Below are 13111 nucleotides of genomic sequence, written 5' to 3'. Positions count from 1 at the left end.
CAAAACTCTGAACAAAGTGAATCAAGTTTTCTTTTTCAGAACATCTGTGGTGCACATTCTTTTGCACTTATTTTGGAGCCTCAGTTCTTCATTTGTAAAATGGAAACAATCAAGTCCCAGCAGAGGTTTTGTGAAAGGAAAAAGGCTAAGGCTAGAAACAATCTCAAAACAATTTTCTTGTTGCCACATGTCATCAAGTCTCTGACATGGCTTACACTGGCCTCCATGAATGAATGCCCTCCAGGAGTCTTGCCCTTTCGGCCCTGCAGAGCTCTTGTAAATTCAAGGTGTGACTTCATTTATGAAATTGATCTCTCTCTTCTGCCTTCAACTTTCCCTAGCATGATTGCCTTCTCCAGGCATCTTGCCTTCTCATGATGTGCCCAAAGTATGACAGTTTCAGCTTTTTCATTTTTGCTTCCAGGAAAAGATCTGACTTGATTTGATTTAGGCCTTGAATGTTGGTCCAAGGTACACACAGAGCTCTCCTCCAGCACCTTGTTTCTACTGTCCATTTTCTTTCTGTTGCTTGTCTTCACTGCTCTGCTTTTCATACCCATACATAGTGGTCAAGTATACAATAGCATGGATGATTTTGGCCTTAGTTTTTGGTGAAACATCCTCACACTTGATATTTTCTAGTTGCTTCATTGCCCTTCCAAGTCTCTATCATCCTTTAATTTCTTGGCTGCACTCTCCCTTTGAATGGATGAACGTCAGACCTTTTTCATTCCATACAGAGTACAATCCTTTGAGCATCAGTTTACTTGCGTGGGAAACTCGTGCTGCGGTCTTTTGCATCTCCTTTCTTGGGGACTGGAATGTATATTGAACATTTCTAGTCTTTTGGCTATTGTTTTTTTTTCCATATTTAGTTATCATGTAGTCTCAGCACCCTTGGGATAGTTGTACTGGTACCCTATCCACCCTGGGTGTTTTATTCCTTCCAAGTGCCTTCAGAACAATTTTCATTTCACTTTCTAATATGGCATCTTCTTCCTCCTAGGAATCCTCTTTGAAGGAGTCTGCCATTTTTTATCTCTTCTGTATAGTTCTTTCCTATCGTCTTTCCACACTGTCTTTATTTTATCCTTGTCAGGTAACCTGCTCCCCTGTTGGATTTTCAAGATTCCTAATCTAGGTTTGAATTTCCCTTTGATTCCTTGGATCTGCTGGAAGAAGACTCATTTTTTCTCTTTTTTCTCTTCTCTTTCTTTGCAATGGCCATTGTAATAGTAGCCAGTGTTAGTTGCAAATGAAACAGTAATATAATGCACATGTTGAAAATTCATAACAAAGCAGGTAGAGTAAAATAAGAAGACAGAGTGCATTAAAATTAGATTCTGTGCACAGTGCTTTGAAAGTTTTACTGTGTTAATATAAATGGCAGCTTGCTGTGCTTGAGAGCCTGTCAGGTTGTGAAAGGGCCTTACTTCAGGGTGTGCTTGCTCCGTCTGGAGTGAGCTTTCTGAACTGGGTCACCCTGCCAAGAATTAAAGATTCCCATGCCTTTTAAATTACTCATAAAGTGTTAATGTGAAAGATTAAACCATTGTCAGCAGATCTGTACCTTTTTTATAAACTTAAGTTTATTTAAATCCAGCCGTTTTGCTAAAAATCGCAACACTTAATGCATCTAAATAGCCACAACAATGTCTGTGAGTTAAAACAGCAGAATTAAAATCAAAACAGACATAGAAGAGGCAGGGTACCAGAAAATTACAATATCAGAGTCTGCATGTAATATAAGGCAAATGAAAAGCTTATCCACACAAAATTGTCTTAACTGAAGGAAATAAAAGGGGGATGATAAAAGGCTCTCACAGCAGCCCCATTTGGGACTCCTTTGCTGCAGATCTTAGGGTGTGGGCCGCATGAGATGGTTGGAGGAGATTGTGTAAGTTCTTTGGAACTAAACCATTTAAGGCTTTATAGATAACCTCCAAACCTTTGAATTGTGCCTGGAAACTTTGGTAATCTATATACACAATGGCTTATTCCAGGGTTATGAGGGCCCTTGGGCAAGGCACTTCTTCCCTCAGTGAGCGTCATGAGCAGAGAGCCAGGGAGCAAGGAGGCAGGGGCCCCTCCTGCTACTCTTCCCCCCTCCCCCACTACCACAGTGAGCAAGCCAGTTGCAATGGAGAAGAAGAAGAGCACCTCCAGGGGCCTTTGTGGATGTGCTTTCCCTGGAACGTTGGCCTTTGGCAAGTTTCCAGCCATGCTGATCCTTCTTGCTGAGTGTGGCTCTTTTAGAATGGAGGACGCGCTCACACATCCAAGCGCTTGTTGCTGAATTGTGGACTGGCAAAAGACCCTTCAAAGGCAGCTCCACGTAGAATGCATTACAGAAGATCTGTTTTGATATAACCAAGTGCTTGCTGTTGGGCTAGCTCTGGTCTTCCCAGGAGCTGCAGCTGAGCGGATGTGTTCCTGGATGTGGCCACCGTCTGAGCAGGCAGATACAAAACCAAGTCTGGCACCCAAACCGTGACACTGTCTGTTCAAGGAAAGCGCTGTTCCACCCAGAACAGAATACAACACCAAGCCCTGAGAGGACACTCTCCCCAGCAGGAGCACTTCTCCCTTTTCTTGGTCCTCATCCAGTTTATAGCAGCCCTACAGGCATTGTTTGGGAACATCAACAGCTTCCTTGAAGTGGTATGGTGGTGGGAGAGCAAGTGAGCTGCAGATTTATTATTGCTCTTGCTCTGTTATGGTGCACAACCCTGCTGACAATGCATCCTGAAGTCCCTGGATGATCTCCCTGTGTCCTATTACATAGATGTGAAGCAGCACAGGGGACAGAATGGAATCCAATGAAAACAGCATGACCGGCTCAGGATGCGCTGCTTCCTGAAGCCAGTGCAGCAGAAGACAACCCCTCCCCACCCTTGAAAGTCAAGGTTCATCCGCACCCGTCAAATTGTTGTGGTAGCTGAGGCAGAACATTTTGCAAGTGCCTCTCAGCTTTCCTGGCAGTAAAAAAGCAAACATAATAAATTAAATTTCCAAACATTTGAGGCTCTTTTATGATACTCCAAGTCTGCTGCCTGAGGAACTACCAAGCCCTGAAAAACAACCAACAGCTGCTTGATTTGCACTACAAGTCTGAAAATAGATTCATGCTCCTGTCTGTGCCTTAAGTTTCAAACCTTCTACATCAAGGTTGGGATGTTTTTTTTCCTATCAAGGGCCAGTTTCTTTGCAGACTATGTGCTAATAGCAGGTGGAGGCCACGTGAAGATTGGGCAGACCCACCCCCAGACTTTTTCTAGAACTCTTTTCTCTCTCTCTTCTTCCTCCCAGCTCAGCAGACCATGGTGGGAGGCAGCGTGCTCTTGAGGAGCTACTATTTCCAGAGGGCTTCTAAAATTAGGATGCAGGTGGCCCACATCTTTCCCCCATTTGGAGAACAGAAAGTATGGGGGGGCTGGAGGTGTTCATCAAAAGACCTCTTCTTAGGAATGATGGGGAAAGTTTCGGTATCTTAGAGGGATGGATAAGTGAAAGCGAGAAATCCCATTATGATAACCTTCGTAATAGATTATGTTGCTGCCTGAGGCCAAGGATTAGATCAGGGTGTCCAGCCTTTGGGCTTCTCTGGGCCACATGGGAAGAAGAAAAATTGTCTTGGGCCACAAACACTAATAAAAGCTGATGAGCAAAAAGAAAGGTCTGTGCATAATTTTCACGATCTCTGCCACCACCATGCAGATAGTTGATGGGGTGTGTTGCACTATTGTGCAGTGTGTTGTGCTGTTGTGCAGCGCTGTTGTGCAGCACTTGCCACCAGCTGTCACTGAGATGCCATTTGAGCGGCAGCTGCAACATCTGGATGGACATGAGCTCGTTACTTCTGCCTTCGTGGGCTGCAGCTCTTGGCACTGCAATGCAGAGCACGCATCTGGAACACAGCTACCTAGTTTGGCTGGAATGCTGGCAATACCTGGGTTGTTAACCCAGGAATTGCAGAGGTGAGTGGAGCGCACAAGCTGCACATGCATCATTCCAGCTTTTAAATCAGCAGCCCAGGAACACCAGGGAGGTTTCTTTTCTCTAGCACCAACTTTGCATAATGTGAAGAGCTCAGCCTGGTGCGATCGGCCATCCAACCTCCCAGTCAGAGCCCCACTTACACCCCCCGCCCCACTGCGTGTTCATTTTGGGGTTGTTCATTGTTTAACCATGCTGGAACCCAGGAGCCTAGCCCTGCTCTCTCAGTCTAAGAACCACTCGTGTAGCAAAATGTCAGCAAAACATTTTTATTGGGAAATGCATGGGGAAACGAGGCCTGAAATAGGGCAGCACGTTCACAAAATGAAGATTCAGTATCTCCTTCTCTGCCTCCGTTTGGCTGCGGTTCTCCCTGGCCTGGCCTGAGCCATTCACTTAGGCATCTCGGTCTTCGGAGCTTCTGCGCCCAAAGTCCATCCAGTTGGGGAAGTGCGGGTCATTTTCTCGCAAATTGTTTTCCTTGCCTGTAAGCTCAGCTATAGTAGGGGGACAGACAATGTGGTTAACAAAGTAGCACACTGTGGATTGGCTAAAAATATCCCTCAATCCTAAACCACCTCCAGTGATTATAAGGAGCAATGTTGTCAGTGGGTGCTGGCAAAGGAGAACCAGAAGTAACTTTGGAATCCTCAGAATTAAAGTTTATGGTTAAGTTCCTAGCCCTCAGGGTGGCACAGAAACAAACGTGTAAATCACATAGGTATGCTTAACTGTTTGCAGCCTATGGACCAAGTAACAGTTTAGGAAGGGTCTAAGGTATTCCAGCAGTGGGTGAAGCTAAGGGCATGGACAAGGCCAGGGATGGAGAACATTAAGGGGGCCTGTTACCAGTTTAATGATTTCCCTGCCAAGAGTACAAAACACAGCTCAATTCTAAGCATGTTTGCTGAGGAGTAAGCACTAGTGCAAAAGGTTTTATGCCATATAACAGTTCAAGTACTTTTAAACACTTCCTTATCTCTGGGCAGGGTTTGGAGTTTCCCTATCCCTGGCTTAAGTTGCATGAGGGCAGATTTATGTTAAGGTTTAGAAAGAACTGTATTTCAGGGTAAAGAAATGAGCAACATTTTTAGAACATGGAGACTGCTGTTGAAGCCCTCTCATTATGTTCATTCTCAGATACATTTTTCTTCCTCCTGGGCTGAGTTCAGAAAACACAAACAAAATGCCAAATGGTTCAGCAGGTTCAAGACAGAAGTTCACCATACACGGTCCACTGGATTGTCAGTCCTCTGAGAGGACTCTAAAAAAACCTCCTTCCTGTCCTGTAGCATATTAACAACCCCCCCCCCCCCCACACACACACCTCTTCAAAATGGAAAAGAGATGACTGGATCAATACATGCTGGAATATTTATGAGGCATGTCTGTAAATTAAGAAGCAAGAGGGGAAGGGCAAGATGGAAGGCTGAATCCATATTTGATTGGGTGTTGTGCCTGCCTGTCATTTCTTTTGTTAAGCAAAGTTAGGCTTAACAAAACCTGGAGGTCACTCTGTGGGAGCACCGCTCTGCAAATCTTCCCAGCCCTCCAAGTGGGAAGGGAATCGGAGGCAGTGGTAAAGGGAAGCTTGCTAGAACTGAAGCCCCAGATCTTTCACTTGGAGCCCCAAATCTCTGGGAGGCTGACCCACCACCCTCCTGTTTGTGGGCACTTGCCAAATTAAAGCCACAGAGACCCAAATTATCTTGGTTGCATCTGATACTCCTGATCAGTTGGCTTTTGGACTGCATGGACTTCCCCCTCCTGCTACGCCCCTGTCCCCTCGAATCTCTCTGCCTGAGGGTTTGCTCTGAAAACAATTGCCATCCTCTCCCCTGTCCATAATATCCCTTTGTAAAAACAGGGGTGTCCTTATGAGACAGAGTCTTAAAGCCTCACAGAGACTTTAGAGCACATGTAAATCAGTGTATGCACCTTGGAGCACTTTTCTGTGTGAGTCTGAGCCCAGATCGTTCCGGTGCCAAGCACTGCTTGTCTTACCTGCAAAGAGATGAGGCAGGAACTGGGAGATCAAATGCTTCTGGTCCCGAGACAGATGTCCTGGCCAGTCCTGAAGGATGCCGTCCCCGTTTCTCCTCTGCAGCCTGTCTGGCCCTTGCTTGCTTAACCCACCATCCACCAGGAAGGATGCAGGCACGGCTCTTGAGAGGCTGGTGCCTATGAGGGCAGTCAGCAGCAGGCTCGCTAACAGCTTGGTATGCATGTCTGGGAAGGAAAGTTAGGCATTGCTTAGCAGGTTTCGCTGTCCCCCCTCTTGCCATCACACCCTTCTGTAGCACCATGTCCTCTCCACGGGCTCTGAAGTCGACCATCACCTGGCACGGCGATATCCCTGTATTTCTTATTTATTATATTGCTAAACTGCCCCATAGCTAAAGCTCTGGCTGGTACAGAAAATCAATAATAAAGGCATAAAACATCACATAAAAACCCCCAAAAGCTGTATGGCAATAAAACCAAAGCAAAATCATCAGCAGCACTAAGATTGAAAATGCCTGAACATGTTGTTGTTGTTTTTTTTTTTAACTGAAGGGCTAAAAAGCCTCTTAGAACAAAAGAGGTGCCAGGTGAGTACCCCACAAGTCACTTGCGATGTCATCTGGGTCTCAGCATTGAGTGCTCTACTGAAAGCTGCAGAAAAGTATGTCCCCCATAAAACATGTTTCAGGAGAATGAGTGATGGCTGTTCCTAGATATTGGTACTTCTGATCCAAACATGCACCTTGGACCTGCGTGAAAAACATTGTTTTGACTCCATGCAAGGCATGGTGAGCCACCTGAGATGGCTTCAGGGGTTGCTAATGTGGAAGAGGAACATTAGGAAAGAAAGGCTTGAGAAGTCTTGATTCACGTCATAGGAACTGGCCTTGCTGGATGCAACCAAGGCTCATTAAGCCCAGCATTAAATCTGTTTCCAGCAGTAGTGGCAGCCAGACACTTCCTGGCGCTCACAAGGCACACCACCATGGGTGGTTCCTCCGATGATTTGCCTCCAGGTTCTGCTACTCGCTTCTGAACATGGAGGTTGTATTAGCTATCATGCATTACAGCTCGCTCGATATCCTGCAATTTGTCTTGCGCTTCTGCAAAAGCCGTTTAAGGCAGCTGCATTGCTACAGTCTGTGGTCCTGAATTATGTATGTTAGCTACATAATGGGAGCAGCTGCTCTTGCTTGCAAGGGAAGACCATGGGACCTCTTGGAGGGTGGTGGATTCAACAACAGCAACAACCACCAGAGGAGAGTCTTGAAAGGATCAACAAAAAACCCAAGATCTTCCATGACCTCAGAAGAATGGAAGAACTAAATAGGACTTCATCTGTCTCTGTGGGATGCAGGCTGAAACATCCCTTTATCAGCATGGTACTGCAAGCAGTAGAAGTTACTCATTCTGACTAACTCCAGTCCTGATGCTTCCAATGAAATTTGGTAATGATTTAGCTGAACTGGTTCACATCATTAGCCTTGGTGGCGAACCATTTAGGGAAAATGAAATACAAGAAAAAACCCAAGGATTGCCATATGTTGTTACCTTCCAGAACCATTTATGAGGGACATACACTATGCAGTTTATTCAAAATATGCCACTAATCGCTGTGTGAATGGAGTAGGAAAAAGGGTTAAAATCATGACATATCATTTGATTTACTTTGATTTTAATTCAGTTCTGTCCTTAGAAGTTTCTTCCAAGAGAAAACAGAACAGATGGGCTTTCCCCGCTTAGTGGACCGTCCTAAATCTCAGTGTAGGAGGTGGAATTCAAATAACATTTCAAAGTCAAAAAAATTAAATCTCCTAAAACCCCTTCGTGTATCTATGGGGAGCAAAAGAGAAGAAATTTAAAGATGGGATACAATCAGCTGATGGAAGTGTCCCTTCCCCTTACCTGTAGGATTTCTCTGCCAAAGCTCTGCTCCAGTCTCAACAGAACTCCGCTTCCTCTGCTTCTCTGCACCTGCAGTCCGTCTTTTTAAAGACAGAAATGGAGATGCTCCTCCTACTTCAGGAAGGCTCTTTCCGCAATCTTTGCTTCAGGGTCATCTGTCTTATGTCAAGGGCATGTGATCAGCTAGAATGGTGAACATCTTCCTATCCACCCCTTCTCTAGGCTACTCCTTGAAAAGTTTACTATTCAGTTGCACTAGTTTAGAATATCCCCATAATCCCTGGGATGGCAGCTGAGATTTCTGGGGAAGATGTTTTGGAGAGAGAAAAGACAGTAGCCGCAAAGTTTGAGCCCCAGTCCCAAAAAGTACCCCCCCACCCTCAAATCACTGTTGCTTTCTCCCCAATGTCTCCCCCCCCCCATCTACTATCCCTATCAGGGCACTTCAAACATCACAGGAGCAAATTGTAGGTTTCTTAACCCATAATTTGCCAGAGTGCACATTGTATCTGGTTTGCTTAGACAATGTACCGATGTCCTGTTCTCAGGTTGTTAGTGTGGTTGTCTGATACAGGCACTCTGGACTTTTTAAAAGAGTCCAGAGTTAACCTAACAACTAATTTTGGGTTAAGCCTGGGTTGTTTAACCCATAATCATCCTAGCATACCCGGATTCAGATGTCACAGATTTGGATGTTTAGGAAACCCAGTAGCAGCTTGTGTGCAATGTGCATTGCTGCCATGATGTGTTCATCAGGTTATTATCCGCCTCTGTTTTGATGCGTGCAGGAAGGAAGAAGAAAGGGAGACCGTGGGTCACCTGCTGAGCCCTTGGCCAAGGCTCATTAACCAGGAGACTGATTTTGTGTGGCACAGGGCCTTCCAGTTGTTGGCCACCATTCCTATAAGTCCCTTAGTTGCAGTCTTACTGAAGTGTTCCTGGCTGCCTCCCATTCTCTGTACCCATCAGGGAACTTTGGCTCATGAAGGCCTGGCTGCTTACCCTGTCCATGAATTCATGACTGTTGCGCTCTTTGTGTCTCCCAAGTGCATCAGAGACTGCACATTGTTTGTCCTTGCAAAGAAGAAGCATATAATGACAGCTGAAGCCATCCATATGCCTGGGAAAAAGGGATTTCTGGGATCTGAAGTTGTTCAGACAGATTGCTTTACTACTGAGTATGATTTGGACACATTACCAAAGAGGAAGAACACCCACGTGCAGCCGTTGGGTGCTGCCATTCTTGCCTAGAATCTGGATTCTGAGGCTTCACCAGTCAATGACTTAGACTTTTATAACTTACCTCTATAGCTATAAGGGCTGTTTTTTTGTGAATGAAAAGCTGTTTCTGCAGACATTGAAGTGTTCCGTGAATACTCTGTGCTTGCACTGTGCACTCACATGGAATGCAGTTGGCCTTGCAAATTTCCTTCTGATAAATTGGTGTAACAGAAGAACAGCCCTTCATGATGGGGAATCTGGAGTGCTTCAGATGCCATTGGACTCCACCACCCATCAGTCCCACCCAGCAGGGCTCATAATCACGAATGATGGAAATTGTAGTCCAACATCATCCAGTGGGTACAGGTTCCTCAATTCTGTTTTAAAGGGTCATGTAACAGTGAGATGTTCTTAAACATGGTCAGGGGTACAAACATCTGTAGAATACAGGAATCCATTCTAAGACAGAGATAAATCCAACCTTCCTACTAACTGTCTGAATGCAAAAGCAAAGTCTTGGTGTCTGAGAAAAACAAGTATTGAAATTAGAACTGGGCATACTTGGCAAAATGACACCCATCACATAGCCAAATAATTGGATTTAAAACCGGAAGCCACTAGCCTTCGGATACATCTAGGACCATTAATCAAAATACCCCCAAGGAAGCCAGAATCTATCAGCAACTTGAAAGAAGCCAGGCAAAGCTAAAAGTCCCTTTGAAGTTTTAAGTGGCATGGAAGAACCTCAGCTACCCGTGCTCTTTGCTTTAAGACAATTTTTTCAGATGTAATTCTGTGATCATCTTTCCACCAGTGTCACCACTATTTCTCCATCCATCTTTGCAGGGAGAAACACTTTGCTGGTACTTTGATAGATCACCCGAACTGCCTGCCTGCTGCCATAAAAACCATTAAGAAGGTGATATGCAGGCTGGAACTGCACAATTGCTGTCAACCAGTGCTGCATTTCCATTTGTTGTCTTCTTTCCGACCCACATCTGGTTTCCTGAAATTGTAAGATGAGTAAAGTGACCTCAGATGGCTGCCAAGATGGAAGGTGGAAGGTTGCTGCCACCCTTATGGAAGCACAGGCAGGCCTGAAATTCTAGTAGGCTGCCTATTCAGTGATGAAGAACATCAGATACTTTGCGCAGAATTAGTGGTTCAAGCAACACAATATCCCACAGTCAAGGCTTAAGTATGGGTTGCTGATGAACCATGCATGGGCTGTTGTTTTGTCTGAACCCAGCTGTGCAAACCACCCATAAGAACCCCCGTGGTTTGTTCTTGGGTTGTGAACTGTGTTCTTCACCATGATTTGTCAGTATGGCTGTGTTCAGACAACCTGACAACCCATAGTTCAGTGACAACCCACATTCATCTCTTATCACGTAGCCTGAACCTGGTCAATGCGGCAAATAGAGAAACTAGTATTTTGCCCTGGGCATGTCTTACCAGACTCAGAGTAGTTGTGTGTGGACTAGACCTTCTATCTGTTGGCAGTCCTGTATCAGACCATTGAACTCTTGGATATAATAAGGAGCAATCAGGTATATCAAATATTCTCTTATATTGGGTGGATATAATGAGATGTAGTTCATTTTCTGCCTATTGTTCCTTTATGCAAATATTTCGCAATGAAAGTATGAAGCTCTACTCATCTATAATGGGTTGAAAGCTAGTTGCTGTATATGGTGGAAACCAACCATGTTGCAAAGATATTAAAATTTTAAGAATGAAGATCAAATCAGTAAGTCTTGTAATATATGCATTGCACCAAATTGTGCCGACCTAATTTGGTCTCTTTTTCATATCACTTATTTTTTTGTTCTGGGAACATAAATTCTTGGGAAAATGATTGCATACTTGAGGTTTTATCCATTTGAAGTCACTGTGTCATGTTCATGGTGACAAATTTTATTCAGAATCATTTAAATGTGCATGGAAAGACAGGGAAAATACTATCTTATCTATTACTCTAGGAAGTTTTAGTAACTTAATTATTAAAAAATAAATAATGTTCCAGTATAGCCATATGTCTTGTCTCCTTTTGTCCTGAACTGGAAGAAGGGGGACCAAATCAAGGAAAAAGAGTGAAGAAATAGGAATATGAGTACACTTACAGATTAAAACTCTGGCTGACAGTTTCATTTTGTGGGTTGTATCCAATTTAAATTAGTCTGATTTACATTCCATTAATTTCTATGGATCTGCTCTAAGGAGGGCAAGTACGAAATACAATTCTGAAGGTGGATGTTGATTCATATGGAATTCTGAAGTCACTTGGGAGTTACACATTCATACCCATCCAATTAAATGAGAGATTGTCATTCAAGATACCTTTCCAGAGGATCTTCATAGCAAATAGATTTGGGGATCTCAACAGAACCTATCTGAAACAACAGTTCAAACATTCATCCTCAGGTTTAGTAAGGATAAAATCATCCAAAAAGTTACACTATGTTTGACAGGGATGGTCATAATGTCATAAAACCTAAGAAAATATCAAAGTCTGTAGTGAGTTCTGTCTACATTGTACAACAAACATTCTTTGAAAAGATATATTTGACTGTTGCCCCAAGTTTGGAAGGACTTTTATTATAAATACTTAACTATGCACATTTACTCAGAAGTAGTCCCATTTACTTCATCATGGGACTTTCCTGCACCATCTGGGGTATGTGAGAGCTCCTCTTTCAGTGGCTTCTTAAGCTTACATATGCATACAACTTCCACCTACACTGTGGATCTGGAAGTGGTGTATTTTGTATCTCTGCATGATCACATCATGTGAAACTTTGGCAGAACACACATTCTTGATCAAATGACCTGTTTAAGCAATCCCTTGGGGGGAAAAAGCACATCCAGGCATACTAATTAAACCTGCCAGTTCTCTTGAACAGGGGGCCCCTAACTTCAGAGGAAATGTTCACAAGGCCACACTTTTTATTCCTAGGTTAACTGACTTGGGATAAGGCTTTCATTTTTGGGTGCCCTCCAGTCCTGCAACTCCTATCAGCTCCACCCAAGATGCCCCATATGGGGGTTGTCATACAAAATACCTGGAAGGCAACCCAGTAACAACTTTGACAGACTCTTAAATAAGGGCTTTACCATTTTCGGCTGCTGTCACCATCATGAAGGTCGAAAACTTGTTATACTTTTCCTGTTACTAGAGCTGAGGGGCCTGGTTACTACAATTTCTCTTCTCATCATGAAATTAGTCTCGTAATGGTAGGTCCCCTCTCTCAAAATGAAAAGTCTGGGGGCCAGGACACAGGCTTCTATCTAGCTACCCATTTTTGTAGGTTGACTTCCCAAGCAGGTGCCCTGGAGATATTTTGGGGTCCCATCTGCCCCAGCCAGCTCAGCCAAAGTAGAGGTCCAGTAAACCCAAGGCCACAGCCTTTGCTCCAGACTCACTCACAAGGACTCAAGTAGTTGAGTGGCACCCTAGAAAGGCCGGAATTGGTTTGGGGGCCAACTGCTGCTGAGCCTCGTGCTGCAGCCAGCATGAGGTCACAGCCATCAATCGCCACCCCCATCTCCCATAGGAGCAAAAGATGCTACAACAGCATCATCAGCGCACGGACCTTTTCTTTAAACAAATGCTATCTTACTTTGGAATAATTGTGATTTGAATACCAAGGAAAAGGGGCAAGTTGATAGGAAGGCAAACCATTTATTCTTCCATTACTGGAAGATCATGACAAGATGTCCTTTTTTCTACCGACTAAAATCAAGTATCTGTTTGCACTTGATGTATCACTTTCCACTTAGGTAAACTTTCTATTTTAAACGGATGCCGGTGTGGAGGCAGGGCTGCCACAATTTCCCTCTCTCTGAGCCTGTGCCCTGAACAGCAGTATAATGGGCAGACATTCAGCTAGTGAAGCTTTTTATCACAGTATATTTTACCACTTCTGGGAGAAAAGATTTCATTAAGGCAAGTATCTATTTGCATGTGCCAGAATTTCTGCACATG

This window comes from Varanus komodoensis, unplaced genomic scaffold (assembly GCF_004798865.1).
Source record: "Varanus komodoensis strain SLA01 unplaced genomic scaffold, ASM479886v1 scaffold50, whole genome shotgun sequence".
Taxonomy (NCBI): Eukaryota; Metazoa; Chordata; class Lepidosauria; order Squamata; family Varanidae; genus Varanus; species Varanus komodoensis.
Note: the sequence above shows the minus strand (reverse complement) of the source record.